Source organism: Sorex fumeus, unplaced genomic scaffold, assembly GCF_029834395.1.
Source record: "Sorex fumeus unplaced genomic scaffold, SorFum_2.1 ptg000014l, whole genome shotgun sequence".
NCBI lineage: Eukaryota > Metazoa > Chordata > Mammalia > Eulipotyphla > Soricidae > Sorex > Sorex fumeus.
The window spans coordinates 4,412,702-4,429,581 of NW_026606071.1; the positions used below are offsets into that span (position 1 = coordinate 4,412,702).

The 16,880-nt window shown below is 37.2% G+C and overlaps 1 pseudogene; it reads right to left on the reverse strand.

The window, feature by feature from the left end:
- Nucleotides 1–624: 624 nt before the first annotated feature.
- On the reverse strand, nt 625–717 carry LOC130021263 (uncharacterized; annotated as a pseudogene).
- Between the last annotated feature and the right edge of the window lie 16,163 nt (nt 718–16,880).

A 16,880-nucleotide genomic window follows, 5' to 3' on the forward strand; every position in this document is an offset into this window, starting at 1 on the left:
TTAAAACTTTGACTAAAGACTTGATCTTTGGTCTTTTGGAAATTTTCTTCTTGCCCAGGGAAGCTGTCACTTTGATAGGAAAGGGGTCAATGCCAGCCACCAGGGCATGGTTATCAGAAGGTCTGAGATGCCATTACTGATGTTCTTTTCAATGACCACTTTGGGTCCAGAATAGCATCCAGCCAGGACCAGCACATCTTCTTGGTTTCTTGAGCTTAACCATTTTGACAGCAACCACTTGGTCCTCCAAATCATTTCTAACTTTATGTGGCATTATCATGGTAAATATGTAAGTCCTCAACTATCTGAAAATCATCCTTTCCCCTAAAAACAAGCACACTGCAGATTGCTTAGTATCACTTATGGCTTAAAAGATTTACAGCACCTTTTAACGCTATGAAGGTTATCAGATTCCTGGGAGGAAGGAGGTAAATAGCAGAATAAAAAGTTCGGGGTTGAGGTGTTTGTATGATTACTATAGTAACTGTAAAGGTCATTGCTAGAATCACAAAGACAAAAATGCACCTTCGCCACTTAAATTATAAAGCATAACATTCAAGGAGAAAAAAGGAAGTTGAAGCCTACATTGCGAAAAAGAAAAGCTTTTAGACTGTTCTTGCTGCCAACAAAAAGGATTTTGCCTGTCATCCTTGTGCAGGGGCCATGCTAATCTTTGTGTTGTTCCAATTTTAGTATATGTGCTGCCCAAGCCAGCAAAAAGGATACAGACACTTAAATTAAGTGCCCAATTTTGAGGGGGACCTCACTGAGAAAATTCAGTGGAGAATCCAGACACTGTCACTGGGAGATTTATCACCGGGGAATATAGGACTGTACTGATGTTAGAGCTAAGAAGCATAACCTTAGGGAAAGGTGGGGGCAAAGTGGTCACTCAAAGCCACACATTTAGCTCTGAGAAAAGGAATTGTCACTGTCACTGTCCTCCCGTTGTTCATCGATTTGCTCGAGCGGGCCCAGTAATGTCTCCAATTGGAGACTTTGTTGTTACTGTGTTTGGCATATTGAATACGTCAGGGGTAGCTTGCCAGGCTCTGCCGTGGGGGAGAAAAGGAATTGTGAACTAAAAATCAGAATCTGAAATTAAATATATTCTCTAACAAAGCCTGAGCTGAGAAGAAGATAATAAAGTCAATGAGATATTCACAGCCATCAACAGTCACTGGCGGAGCAATTTTGAAACATTTTAGAGCAAGAAGCAGCAAAAGGACAAAATAAGGCAAGGGTGAATCAGCAGTTTTGGGTTGACATCTACTTTTTGTAGGTTATTTTTAAAACGAAGAGGAAAATGACACTCTCCCAAATCCACATTTTACTAACTGATTACAACCAGCATACTGAAAGTAGATATTCTGCAGAGATTAAGGAAATTGGGCACAGATCTACTTCTGCCTGCTGTATTATCTGCTCCGTGGGATCCTTGATTTAGCCAACCTTTGGGATGGCTATATGCTGTTTTAAAGACTGGTTTGAGATTGGTAACAGACTCCCAGGTGCTGGCAAATGCAAGTATCCTGATTTATACCAGTGTTGCTTGAGTTTACAATGTGCTTTAATACCGGCCTGACTGATCAAGACCCAGAGCAATGCTAAATGAACCCCTCTCTGGGTAACACAGAAAGCACGGTTACATTTATCTTGAGAAGCTTAGTTGTGGCAGTTATTACTATTTTTAAATTAATATTTACTTTTCCACTTCAAAAACTGAATATTTTATTTTATACCTACTTTGTATTCAGATATACCCTATAACAAAGTAATAGTAAAATTATTGAAGTTAAAATGAGAATGATGACTATTTTTGTTAATTTCTAAACTAAGAAGCCTCTGTAAAGTTATCCAAAAGGATAAAATAATCTTAAATTAGGGGCTAGAGCCATAGTACAGCCTGTAGGGTATCTGCCTTGCATGAGGCTGACATGGGTTAGATTTCCAGCATCCTATATGGTCCTCTGAGCACTACCAGATGTGATCTTGAATGCAGAGCCAGAAGTAACCCCCGAGCAATGTCAAGTGTGGCCCAACAAACAAAACAAAACAAGTCTTCCTTAATACTCACCCTTATATGTATCAGATGAGACATATGTGATGCATGAGATGTTGTCTTAATTTTATTCATTTTTAATTTATTTATTTTTGTTGTTTTTGTCTTAATTTTAATGATAAATACACAAAAATAAGAAAACATAATTATTTGTTCCTGGTTGCTTAGTTAATAATTGAAAGCAATGACATAAGTTATCCATGGCTTCTTATTAATACTTAGATTACCATTCAGTATAGTTATTGATTTAACTAGAGGCAAATAGCAGTATACACACATATAAGTGAGATGATTTAAAGTTTTCAGTCTGCAATCTTGCACAAAACCAATCTACTATTTTTATGTTCTTCTGTTTAGACAATGCAATGTATACTCAAATTCCTTACTAGTTGAAGGTTACATAACAAGAAAACAAATCATTATTTGGATGGATTCAAAATATCTGTTTTGTTCACCTAAATTATTTCGTAAAGTTGGGCAGCAGTAATTTTTTGCACTAATTATCCAACTTGGTCCATTATATAAGTTATAAAGATTTTATCCATAGAGGAAATAGTATTCTCAAGGATACAGTGCTTTATCTTCAATGTGTGACATTGCATTTACTTTTCTTAGTACTACCAATATTTCTCAAGAGGTACACTTCCATAAACTGAATAAAGCAATATCTATTATGTAATGCTGAAGACAGCAGACATTCCTGTACTTTGTTTCACAGTGTATTATTTTGGAATTAAAGTGGAAGAAATCCAGATGGCTGATATAATTTGTCTTGAATAATTTTTCACTTGTTGAATAGACTGATGCATTGTATTTAGGCCAATTTACAAAAAGAAGTTTGGAACAGTCTCTACCAAAGGGAATTGTGCCATAGTTAGTTCATTATCTCAGAGAAAACAAATGTAAAGTGAGCATACTCTATTTTATTTACTGGTTCCTTCATGTGTTTGCAAGGATGAAAGGAATTTTCTCATCTTATATTTGGAGGTATTATTTGTACGTCAAATATTTGTATCTACTATAAAATTACAACATGATTATTTGGTATGTACATTCATAGCAAAATGATGGCTATATTCTAACATATTCATCACCTCATATAGTCAGATTTTTTTTTTTGTTTAATGTGGATGCATACTCTCTTAAAAAATTCAGGCACATAATATTAATTACAGCACTGTGCTAATTAGCAGACTCCTGGAATCTCTTCTATTCAAGGTTTTTATATCTTGACCATGGGCTGGAGGGATAGCACAGCAGTAGGGCATTTGCCTTGCATGCAGCCAACATGGCCGACCCGAGTTCGATTCCTCCGCCCCTCTTGGAGAGCCTGGCAAGCTACCGAGAGTATCTTGCCCGTATGGCAGAGCCTGGCAAGCTACCTGTGATGTATTCGATATGCCTAACACAGTAACAACAAAGTCTCCAATGGAGATGTTACTGGGCCCACTAGAGCAAATCGATGAACAACAGGATCACAGTGACAGTGATATCTTGACAAATATTTTTATCTACTTATATACCCAACATCTGAGAACCGTGAATTTTTTACTCTTTAGATTTATGAGTTTGACTTTTAAAAATACTAGCAATGAGGGAGTATATATATAGTATGTAATATTATACACTAGAAACTTTTGAGGAAATAGGTTAAAAACAAACAATTCAAGGAAATGTTTTTTATATATAAATTTTATCTCATTCATTTAAACAACTGTATACTAGAGATGTGTGCGGAGAGTGGTCTGAGCATGGTGGTGGCTGGTCCTGGAGGTCTTCGGCTGCTGGAGCCCTGGTCAGGGCGGGGAGGAAAGCTCAACTCGCTCCCCTCCAAGGGGCCTCGGCAAGGAACAGCAGAGGGACAAAGCCACGCGGGTTCCGGGGCCGAGATCTCCAAGCCTACTCGGACTGGAGTCGAGCATCTTCCACCCAGATCCTCCAAATCCCAGTAGGCGGGGGTCACACCCACCACCTGGCCCCCTGGCGCCGTGTAATCCCATCAACGGCCAAGACTCAGAGACTATAAAATCCAGCTCCCGGAACCGCGCCGCCGTGCGACATCTTATCAGGACATCTTTTTATGACATCTTATTATCTCATTCCTACTTTGGACAAACTTGCAGGCTATCGAATGTAGCCTGCCCACAGGGCAGAGTCTGGCAAACTCCCCGTGGCGTACCAAATATGCCAAATACCAGTAACAATGATGGGTCTCATTCTCCTAAAGAGCCTTGAATATAATCTCAGGGCTAGGATGAAAGAGACGTTACTGGGGCCTGCTCGAGGCAATCGACGAATAACAGGATGATGAAATGAAATGAAAATGAAATACTAGAGATAAAAGAGCAGATTAAAATATTCATGTTGGATAACAACTTGTGGGATTGAATGTACATTTAAAATTATAATTAATATCTTCCTTAATTAAGTTTTATTTTAATTTTGAGGTCAATGTCTGAAACTAGCTTCAACAGGAAAGTGCAAACATTATTGTAAGTGAGAAAAACTCTTAATAGATCTTGTTCTTTATGTATTCTCAGTATCAGATCAGTCCCTGGCACAGGGCAGACAATTGATGTACTTAAGCAAGATGAAAAATTAAATAATAAAGACATTTTTCTCTTTTGCTTGGATAGATTTTTTTTCCCATGGAAGCACTCAAATTTATTATATGTGTTGTTGTGTGCTGATCTTTCCTCTGTCACTGAAACTATAATAAATCTTAAATGATCTAAATCTAGTTTATTGAGGCAAAGGGTTTATACTGGTATTTTGGCAAACATGGAATGAAGAACTATGTGTTATCACTTGAAAGAAAAGCTTAAGTCTCATAATAGAGTATTTGATTAGATTTAGTGAGTTATTATCTACATTTAGTAAGATCCAAATATTGCTCTTGGATTTGCAACAGAAGGAAGAACTAGTCCAGGAATATGGAAGCAGAAAGGCAAACAGCATACCTGTCAGTACATGAAAAAGAATTGCTTAAAAAATTAGAAAAGGGTCTTGCATTTTTTTGTGCATGCCTTTAAAACTTGCAGTTTACTTAAACCATGTCCCACTTTGAACCCTCTTACAGATTCTTGATGTAATAGTTTACTACTCATTTTATTGGTCCAAAGAAAAAGTACAGAGATCAAAATAGGTCATTACTCTAGTGCAGATGGGGGCAAATATTTAATGCTTTTCCATGGGATGTATAACATGGGCTGCATCGATATCCTCCAAACAGGGATAATTTTGGGACAAGTATTTAGTAAGCAGAAGTTAGAAGTAAAAATATTAAAAGAACATATAAAAATTTTAAATGCATTTATATAACATACCTTTAACTATTTAATTAGCTCCCTTTACCCAATTTACTTTCTCCTCTTCCCCTTTCTACTTTGGTTACCATTAATTTGGTTTAGCTGTATTAAAGTTTATATTTATTATATTTTGTTTCTCTTTATGTCACATGTGAGAGAAATTATAAGGTAGTTTTAAAATCCAACTTATTAAATATAATTGCCTCAAACTCCAACAATATTTTGCATCTGGCAGTATTTCATGAGCTGAAGTGATAACACAGCGGTAGGGTGTTTGCCTTGCATGTGGCCAGCCCGGTCGACCTGAGTTTGATTCCTCCGCCCCTCTCAGAGATCCCAGCAAGCTACCAAGAGTATCTTGCCCACATGGTAAAGTCTGGCAAGCTACCCGTGACATATTCGATATGCCAAACACAGTAACAACAAGTCTCACAATGAAGACATTACTGGACCTGCTTGAGCAAATTGATGAACAACGGGAGGACAGTACTACAGTGCTACAGAATTTCATGTTTTTAATAACAGAGCAGTGCCCATTGTATATATAGATACCACATGTTCTTTAACCATACATTTGTTGATCGTACTAAGGTTGTGTACAACTCTTGGTTATAAATGAACCTTAATTTGCAGAATTAGTGCAATGCCTGTCAAAATCCCAGTGATAGTTTTAAGGAAAAAGAACTATAAATTAAAAATGTGTATGAAAACAAAACAAAACAAAAAAAGACCACATATAGCCAAAGCAATCCTGAGAGAACAAAAAGAAAAATGGTAGTGTCATGCTTCCTGCATTAAGTTTTACTACAAAAAATATTTAAACACCATGCTATTAGAATAAGAACAGACACGTCAATGGTACTAAAGATAATCAAGAAATAAACCCATGCTTATACACATCTTTGGTTTATGATTCTTAGGTTATGTGTGTCATAAGTAAACCAAGAACATTTAATGGGGAAAAGAAATTCTCTCAACAACTAGTAGGTAAAACTGAACAACTATAGCACTGTAGCACTGTCCACAGTCCTCCCATTTTTTATCGATTTGCTCAAGCGGGCCCAGTAACATCTCCATTGTGAGACTTACTGTTATTGTGTTTGGCATATCGGATACATCACGGGCAGCTTGCCAGGTTTTGCTGTGTGGGGGATATACTCTTGGTAGCTTGCTGGGCTCTCCGAGAGGGGCAGAGGAATTGAACCTGGCTCAGCTAGGGCAGCCATGTGCAAGGCAAATGCCCTATTGCTGTGCTATCGCTCCTGAATGCGCCCAATCTTGTCTGATCTCAGAAGCTAAGCAGGGTCGGGCCTGGTTAGTACTTGGATGGGAACAAACTATTAACAAAAATAAAATAAAAAAATTGATACTTAATGAAATACACAAAATTAATTCCAAATGAATTATATTCTTAGAGAAAGGTCAAATAAACATAAAATATATAGAGGAAAACTGGTGACACACTTATTGACTTTGACCTCATAGTTATTTGGAGACTCAACTTCCATAGGAAGAGAAATAATAGCAAAATAAATAAATAAATAAATAAGGTTTTATACACCAGAAGAAAACTAGCCTCCAACCCAAAAGGAAAGCTACAAATTGGGAAAGTACATTTACACATCATACATCCAACAAAGGCTTTATTTTCAAAATATATAAAGTGCTCACAGAACTCATTAACAAGAACAAATTAGTCAAATACGCCAAAATATCTGAAATAGATTTTTTTTTTCAAAGATGTTTTTCAGTTTTTTTCAAACTGAAAAAAATTACTCAACATTCTCTAATGTTAGGGAACTTCAAATGAAAACCATAATGAAATATCAGCTTACACATGTTAGAATGATGTATATAAAAAATCTGGAAACAGCATTGTTGGAAAGAGTTTAGACAAAAAGAAACCCTTTAGCTTTATTGGTGGGAAAGTAATTTGGTTTAGCCTCTGTGCCATAAAGGTCGGGAACTTTCAGCCTGTGCACTATGTAAGGTCCATAAAATCATGTGGTCTAGCCCCAGTAACATGATCAGACAGACATTCTACATGCTTTTCACCAGTTGCCTGCCATTATCTGCCTGCATTATATGCTTTGCAAATGATATTCTAACTATCCAACTAACTATGGGCTCTGGAGAATAAAGGTTCCCTACCCCTGCTCTATGAAAAACATTTTTATTCTTTGTATGTTTGTTTGTTTGTTTTTAAGTGAATAGTGAGACAGAACAGCAGGCAGAACATTTGCATTGTAGTCAACAACCTGACCCCCCTCCCCAGCTGTACGATCTCTGCCACTTCATATGGTCCCCCAGCACTGACAGGAGTGATCCCTGAGCTCAGAGCTGGGAGTAAGCCCTAGACACAGTGGGGTATGGCCAAAAAACACACACAAAAAAGAAAGGGGAGGAAGTACAGTTTTATTCAGCACTATCACTTTAGGCATTTATCAAAAGCAGTAATTTAAAGGATATTTATACTACTTACATTTATAGCAGATTTATTTCCAATAGCAAATACATGATTCAATCTAAATGCCCATCAATAAATGATCAGATAAAGACACTGAAGTATATATAAACCCAAGAAAATAATAGTCAATGGTATAAAGATGAAATTATACCTTTTGCAGCATTGGAGGAATTGAAGTAATAGATAAGCAAAATAAGTCAGGAAGGAAAGTGAAATTACCAGGCAGTATTGTATGCGAACATAAATCACAAAAGCAAATGGACTGGTAAATAATGCACATTAAAGATATGAACATCTATATCCTTGAATCAATGTTTTTAATTTGGAAGAAAACACCAAAATGAGATAACTGGGCTGTGTGGAATTTCTATTTCTAAATTTTTGAAGAATCAGAATGACATATATTGCTTTATATAATTAAAATGCTAAATTTTAAAATCTATATTTATAATATTAAAATAACGGTACATAATTGCAGAAAGTTAATGCTTTCCAAAACTGACCCTAGAAACTATGAATGAGATAAGGATGACCAGAAATACTGATCAGAATCAGATGAGAATGTTGTTTTGGCTATGTAGTGGTTTTCATGGAGTATTTGTATTGCATAACTTAAAGCTCTGAAGATTTCTACTACTCTGGACTTGCCATTTTTGATTTTTTTAAAAGAACAGCACATCAAAAATTAAGCTTTAAAGTTTCTGAGTGATTTTTGACATTACTTACCACTACTTTATAAAACATTTAATCATGTGAGCTATCTATTATTAACTAAACTGTCCTCTCATAGTTTATTTTGTTTATTAATTTATATTACATGCATATAAAACTAAGCTTATTGATAAATAAGTCCCTGAAAACTATACTTCAGGGAGTTGTATTTGTTGTAAAGTGTGTTACTATGTTAAGAAGGAATTCTCATTGTTTCGAATATGAATAATTTCTTGTATTTCAAAATCTGTTCGACACATGTTGCTCCTTGGCTTCTAAAGATATCCACAAATTTTCAGCGTATATCATTTTGGACTCACCCTCTTTCAAAGTAGTTAGCAAAATCTACTTTTGATTGATCAGCCAAGTTGGCTTTTGTTTCTGTCTCTTAACTCTGACTTTTAACAAGTGCCAAGATACTATTGTGGAAAATTGAAAATGGGAGAAATATGATCCCTTGTTTGTGATTCTCTATTATCTGATTAGAATATTATGTTTCTTGTCCCTTGTGGACAAGAATTTTCACTTACGAACATTTTCCCCATCCAATAATTTTTCAAGGGTCCCAAGATAATTCTAGCCTATTAAAACAGAACTCTGTTATAGTCTTCCTGAAATCCAGGACCTTGCAGAGCAAAGTATTTGGGTAAAGAATAACATGCCAAAGTTCATGTTTTTGTTATTCAGAAAAACAAAACCTGCAAAAATAGAATTAATTACAGTCAAAATTCTATAGCTATTTAACGATGAAAAATGCCATAATAATTCAAGGTTAAGGTGCTAACCTTGCATGTAGCTGACTCTGATTTGATCCCCAAGCACCATAGGAGTTATGCCTGGTTCTAACACATTTTTCCTTAACCATTTACCTACCAAAGGATATCTTTGTTGCTTTCAAAATTTGTCAAGTAAGAATAAAACTGCTATGAACATTCATGTGCATATTTTTTGTGAGGGTTTAAATTTTCAACATATGTAGTTATCCAAAGGTAACATAGTTGAATAATATAGTTAGTGTGTTTAGTTATATAGAAAAAATATTTAAACTTTCTTCAAAACCATTTATATTATCACAAAGTAATGCATTGTTTTTCTTGTTCTACATCCTCAGTGGCATTTACTGTTCTAGAATTTGGCATGATAAATAGGGTAATTCATATGTTATTATTTTAATTTGTACTTACCTATGACATATTGTGGAACACCTATTAGTAGGCTTTACTCTCTGCCTTTTTCTTTAGTAAGGTGTCTGTCAAGGTCTTTGACCTATTTTTGAGAGTGGGAAGAAGGCCCACCAATGTTTTATTTAAAAAAATTTTATTGAATCACTGTGAGATAGTTACAAACTTTCATGTTTGGGTTACAATCAAACACCCATTCCTCCTCCAGTGCGCATTCCCCACCACCAATATTCCCAGTATACCCCCCCTTTCCCACCCTCCCCCTGCTTCCATGGCAGACATGATTGCCCATAATCTCTCTACTTTTGGGCGTTATTGTTTGAAATACAGACCCTGAGAGGTTATCATGTTTGGTCCTTTATGTACTTTCAGCACACATCTCCCATACTGACTGATTCCTCCAGCCATCTTTTTCTTAGTGATCCCTTCTTTATTCCAGCTGCCTTCTCCCCTTTGCTCATGAGGCAGACTTCCAGATTGCTCATATGGAGCAATCTATCTGTCCCGTGTATTTACTATCCTTAAGTGTCAGCCTCATCTTATGTTGTTTTATACTCCACAAATGAGAGCAGTCCTTCTATGTCTGTCCCTCTCTTTCTGACTCATTTCACTTAGCATGATACTGTCCATGTCTATTCATTTATAAGCAAAGTTCATGACTTCATCTCTCCTGACAGCTTCATAGTATTCCATTGTGTAGATGTACCAAAGTTTCTTTAACTAGTCCTCTGTTCTAGGGCACTTGGGTTGTTTCCAGATTTTGGCTATTTGTGAACAGTGCTGCAATGAACATATAGGTACAGATGTCATTTCTACTATGCTCTTTTGCATCCTCGGGATCTATTCCCAGAAGTGGTATTACAGGGTCATATGGAAGCTCAATTTCTACTTTTTGAAGGACTTTTTATATTATTTTCTAGAAAGACTGGACTAGTGAGGCCCACCAATGTTGTTAAGTGCTTACTACTGACTTTGTGTCCAGTGATAACTCAGGAATCACATGTGGTGCCTTGGATCAAACCCAGTCGCTGCATGAAATCAAACACCTTACCTGCTATACACTCTCTATAGTTAGACCTATTGTTTAAATTTCCTTTGTTCAGATTTTTGCTATACCTGTTAGTGATCAGGCTTACTCTTGGCACTGCACTCAGGGTCACTTTTGGTGGGTCTCTGCAGACTACGTTGGGTTCTGGGTATCACACTGAGGTTGACAATATACAAGGCAAGCACCTTACCTCCTGTGCTGTCTGTCTCTGACCTATTTTTAAGATAAAGATATTTAATTATTGTTGATTTTGGTTTTTTTTGTATGTATAATTTTGATAACAGTCTGGTAACAGATGTGTCCATTGCAAGTATTTTCTCTCCCCGTGCATTGTCTTTCTATTCTTTACATAATGCCTTTGACAGAGCAATAGGTTCTAATTTCAATAAAGTCCATCAGTTTTGTTGTTTATTCCAACATTTTATTTCAGCCAAGGTAATCAATGGTAAAATTCATTGAATTATGAAAAAAGATTTTAGGATTATATTAGATAAATGTTTCTTATGAAAAAAATAAGTAATATTATTTGATTATAGCCATGTAGATATTTGGAAAATTGCCTTTTAAAACTTAATTATTTACAAGACTGTATATGTTTTAGTGATATAGTTTTATACATCTATTAAGTATAAATGATTACAATAGAACTACCACTGAAGTGTCAGTTTGGTTGAAGTCAAAAACTCCACCAAAGTCCATTGGATTTCTTTTCTCTCCCTATCCCTATCCCTATATCAGTTTTTAGTCAGAACCAAGGGTTTATTTTCTTTTTCATTTGACTTTGATTTTTTTCTAAATCCTATTTTTGAGTGAACTAATATAATATTTTAGATTATTTCACTTAGCATGATTTTTTCACTTAGTATGACTCCTCCAGACCCATCCACGTTGTCATAAACAGCATGTAGTCATATCTTATAGCTGGGTAGCATTCCATTGTCTATGTAGACCATATCTTCTTTATCTTTCCATATATTGTTGGGTACTTGAGTTTGTTTCTATATATTGGCTATGCAAAACATATGTCTGCATATATTTTTTCCAAGTAATGGTTCTTTTGTGTTTTCCATATAGATACCAAAGTGCACTTGCTGGGTCACTGGCATTTCTTTTAAATGTTTTTAAAGGAATCCCATAGAGATTGAATCAGTCAGCATTCCCTACAACAGCAAAAAAGGATTCCTTTTTGTTTGTTTATTGAGAACACAGTAAGGCAGGAGCCACATCCCTGGCTCTGAAGTTTCCATTTTTAGTTCCTCCTACACTTACTTGAAGTACATCAACTTGACAGTTGATATACATTGACAATGAGGTTTATTATTGTTTTGACTTGCATTTACCTGATAATAAGTGAAGTAAATCATTTTTTTACGTTATTTTGAGCCATTTGTATGTCTTTGGAAAAGTGTTTGCTGAAGTAACATTCCACATCTTTAAATGTGGTTGTTTGATTTCTTGCTCTAGGTGAGTGCCTTTGATATCTTGAATAATAGCCCTTAGAAATATATACATTATGTGAATATTTTTTCCCATTTGATAGGACCACCGTTCCTCCCCCTCTGCAATTATACCTATATTTTTTCATATAACAAAGGCCTTTTAGTTTGATGTAATTCTATCTGTTTATTTATGCTTTGGCATAGAATGTCTTTTTTTGCAATTTTGGGTCACACTAAACCATGAACAGTGGTTACTCCTGGCTCTGAACTCAAGACTTACTCCTGGTGGTGCTCGGAAGACCTTATGGGATGCCGGGGATTGAACCCAGCTTAGCAGCATGCAAGGCAAATGCCCTACCTGTTGTACTACCACTCTGGCCCCAAATTCATAGAATATCTTTGAATAGCCTTCTGTCTTCTACTTATTATATATTAAATGTAAGAGTACTGTTATTTATTCAGCCATTGATTCCAAGCTGATTGAATTGGGCATGAACTACACATTATTTTTTTAAAAAATTTTTAATTGGGTATCTATGAGATAGACCATTACAAAGCTGTTCATAATTGGGTTTCAGTCAACCAACCCTCCACCAGCACCCAACCCTTCACCAGTGTACATCTACCACCATCAATGTCCCCTTTTTCCCCACCACCATCCCCCAACACCTCATCTTCCTCCATCCCCAGCCTCTCTCTATGTGAGGCATTTTCCTTCTTGCTCTTTCTCTCTTTTTCCTTTTATGCATTATGGTTTGCAATAACAGATGCTAAGAGGTCATGGTGTTTGTTCCGGACATTCAATATTTTATCAGAATGGTGAGGCTGGAGTATTTTTTTCAATTGGGTGGAAGCTTTGGGGTGTGGATGTGACTGCTGAGGCTTCTGAAAGTACAGGGAGGAGGGGGTGGTAGCCCACCCGACCTCAAGAAAGCCTGGAGATTTCAGTCACAAAACCTGTATATCAGAATTTTCAGCAGATTACATCTTGGTGAGTTCTGTGCTGAGATCGTGGAGTTAGACCAAGGGTATGGTGGCAGTTTTGGATTATGGAATCAAGCAGGGGCTCTGCTTGGATGGGCACAAGCCGGCTTGCCTCTCTCCAATTTACCCGGGTTTATTCAGCCATATGTGGGTCCAAACTTAACTACATTTTTTAAATCTCTTTCGAGATATTTTTATGTGTCTCTGAAGCAAGGCCTGTAGTAGAGCTTTCAGGGTGGTGCTAGAGTTGGTTCATGGGGGTGACTGCCAGTGCTTCCATGAGCATTGGAAGTGGGGGGTGGTAGCCCATCCCAACTCTGAGAAAGTCTGGTAATTTCAGTCATAAAACCTGCATACCAGATTATATCTTGGTGAGGTCAGGAGTTAGGCTAGGGGTATGGGGGCAATTTTGGGTCTTGGAAGTAAGTGGCTGCTGGGGACTCTGCTTGGATGGGTCACCAGGTCAACCCACCCTTCTCCGATTTACCCCAGTCTGTTCAGCCATGCAGGTCCAAGGTTAACTGTGGCTTTTGAACTCTTTGGAGATTTATCTATGGGTCTCTGAAATAAAGCCAATAAATGAGCTTGTATAGCTAAGCTGGAGGTGGTTGGTGGGTGTGGCTCCCACATACCTAACTTTTGGCCCTTTAGTTTTTTGATAAACTTGGTTCCAAGTTGTTGGAGTCTGGCCAGAGGCATAGCATCAATTTTGGGGTGTTAGGAAACCTGAAGGCACCATCAGACTGCTGATATACTCGTCCTACAGGTACAGGTTGACCTGTTGGCAGCACCATACCCCCTTTTTCTTCTACTTAAAATTATTATTTATTTATTTTGTTTTTTTGGTCACATCCGGCAATGCACAGGGGTTACACTTGGCTCTGCACTCAAGAATTATTCCTGGTGGTGCTCAGGGGACCAGATTTCCCAGCACCATTGTCCCCAGGTTCCCTTTCATCAACCCCCACCCTCTAGCCCTTGCCTGCCTCTTTGGCAGATGCTTTTCTTTTCTTTATCACTGTCTCTCTCTGTCTCTGACTTTCTCTCTCTCTCTCTCTCTCTCTCTCTCTCTCTCTTCTTTTGGGCATTGTGGTTTGCAAAGTTATCAATCTCCTACCAAAGATAGGAGGCAATACTTTCCCCAACTTCAAACTGTACTACAAAGTGGTAATAATTAAAACAGCCTGGTATTAGAACAAAGACAGATCCAAAGACCAATGTAACAGGATTGAATATCCTTATGCACACCCTCAAATATATAATCATCTAACCTTTGATAAGGAATCAAGAAATATAAAGTGGAGTAAGGAAAACCTCTTTAACAAATGGTGCTGGCAAAACTGGACAGATACATGCAAAATAATGGGCTCAGATCTCCACCTAAAACTATGCACAAAAATCAGATAAAAATGGACTAAAGGTCTTCTATTTTTAACAGTGGCAATGTTAAGTCTCCCGACCCATGAGCAGGGGATATCTTTCCATTTCCTCATGTCCTGTTTTATTTCCTGAAGTAGCGTTTTGTAGTTTTCTTTGTACAGGTCCTTTACTTCCTTAGTTAAGCTGATTCCTAGGTACTTGATTTTCTGGGGCACAATTGTGAATGGGATTGTTTTTTTCATGTTGCTTTCTTCTCTCTCACTGTTTGCGTATAGGAAAGCCATGGACTTTTGGGTATTGATTTTATAACCTGCAACTTTACTATACGAGTCTATTGTTTCTAGGAGTTTTTTGGTGGAAGTTATTGGGTTCTCTAAGTAGAGTATCATATCATCTGCGAATAGTGAGAGCTTGATTTCTTCCTTTCCTACCTGAATGCCCTTAATATCTTTTTCCTGCCTAATCGCTATTGCAAGTACTTCCAGTACTATATTGAACAGCAGTGGAGAGAGTGGGCATCCCTGTCTCGTCCCTGATCTTAGAGGGAAGGCTCTCAGTTTTTCCCCATTGAGGATGATGCTTGCTGTAGGCTTGTGGTAGATGGCTTTAATTATGTTGAGGAAGGTCCCTTCTATACCCATTTTGGCTAGGGTTTTCATCATAAAGGGGTGCTGGATCTTATCAAATGCTTTCTCTGCATCTATTGATATGATCATATGCTTTTTATCTTTTCTTTTGTTGATATGGTGGATTATGTTGATTGATTTCCGAATGTTAAACCATCCTTGCATCCCTGGGATGAATCCTACTTGGTCATGGTGTATGATCTTTTTAATGAGTAGTTGGATTCTATTTGCTAGTAGTTTGTTGAGGATCTTTGCATCTGTGTTCATCAGGGATATCGGCCTGTAATTCTCTTTCTTTGTGGTATCTCTGTCTGCTTTTGGTATCAGTGTGATATTTGCTTCGTAGAAACTGTTTGGAAGTGTTTTTGATATTTCAATTTCGTGGAAAAGCTTAAAGAGCATTGGGAGTAAGTCCTCTTTAAAGATTTGGAAGAATTCACTAGTGAATCCATCCGGGCCAGGACTTTTGTGCTTGGGGAGACTTTTTATTACCATTTCAATTTCCTTGATGGTGATAGGTCTGTTCAGGTATTCCAGGTCTTCTTGGTTCAGCCTTGGGAGTCTGTAGGAGTCTAGGAATTTATCCATTTCCTCGAGGTTTTGATGTTCCGTGGCATAAAGCTTCTCAAAGTACTCCCTGAGGATCCTCTGAATTTCTGTGGTTTCTGTTGTAATGACCCCCTTTTCATTTCTGATTCGGTTTATTAGGGTTTTCTCTCTCCCTTTCTTTGTGAGTTTTGCTAGAGGCTTATTGATCTTGTTAATTTTCTCGAAGAACCAGCTCTTGGTTTCATTGATCTTTCGGATTGTTTTTTGGGTTTCCATCTCGTTAATCTCTGCTCTGAGTTTTATTATTTCCTTTCTCCTGTTCGGGTTGTGCTCCTTTTTTTGGTCCTTCTCCAAGCTCTTAAGCTGTGAGGTTAGGTTACTTATGTGTGCTCGCTCCTCCTTCCTGAGGAATGCTTGTAGAGCTATAAACTTTCCTCTTAACACAGCCTTTGCTGTGTCCCATAAGTTTTGGTAACTCGTGTTCTCATTTTCATTCGTTTCTAGGAATCTTTTGATTTCCTCTTTGATTTCCTGTCTAATCCACTCGTTGTTCAATAGTGCACTGTTTAATTTCCAGGTGTTTGATTTAGTTTTCTGTTTTTGTGTGTGATTTACTTCTAATTTCAGCGCATTATGGTCTGAGAAGATTGTTGATACAATCTCTACCTTCTTAATTTTATGGAGGCATGTTTTGTGGCTCAGCATGTGGTCTATCTTGGAGAATGTTCCATGTACGCTTGAGAAGAATGTGTATTCAGCTTTTTGTGGATGAAGTGTCCTGTATATATCTACTAAGTCCCTTTCTTCCATTGTTTCCCTCAAATGAAGTATGTCCTTGCTAAGCTTGAGTCTGGTTGATCTATCAAGAGGTGACAAAGCAGTGTTGAAGTCTCCCACTAGTATTGTGTTGCTATTGATGTCTTTTTCCAAATCTATGAGTAGTTGTTTTAAGTACTTTGCTGGTCTCTCATTAGGTGCATATACATTTATTATTGTAAGTTCTTCCTGTTGTACAGATCCTCTGATCAATAAGAAATGGCCTTCACTGTCTCTTATGACCTTGCTCACTCTGAAATCGATGTGGTCTGATATAAGGATGGCTACCCCAGCTTTTTTATGGGAGCT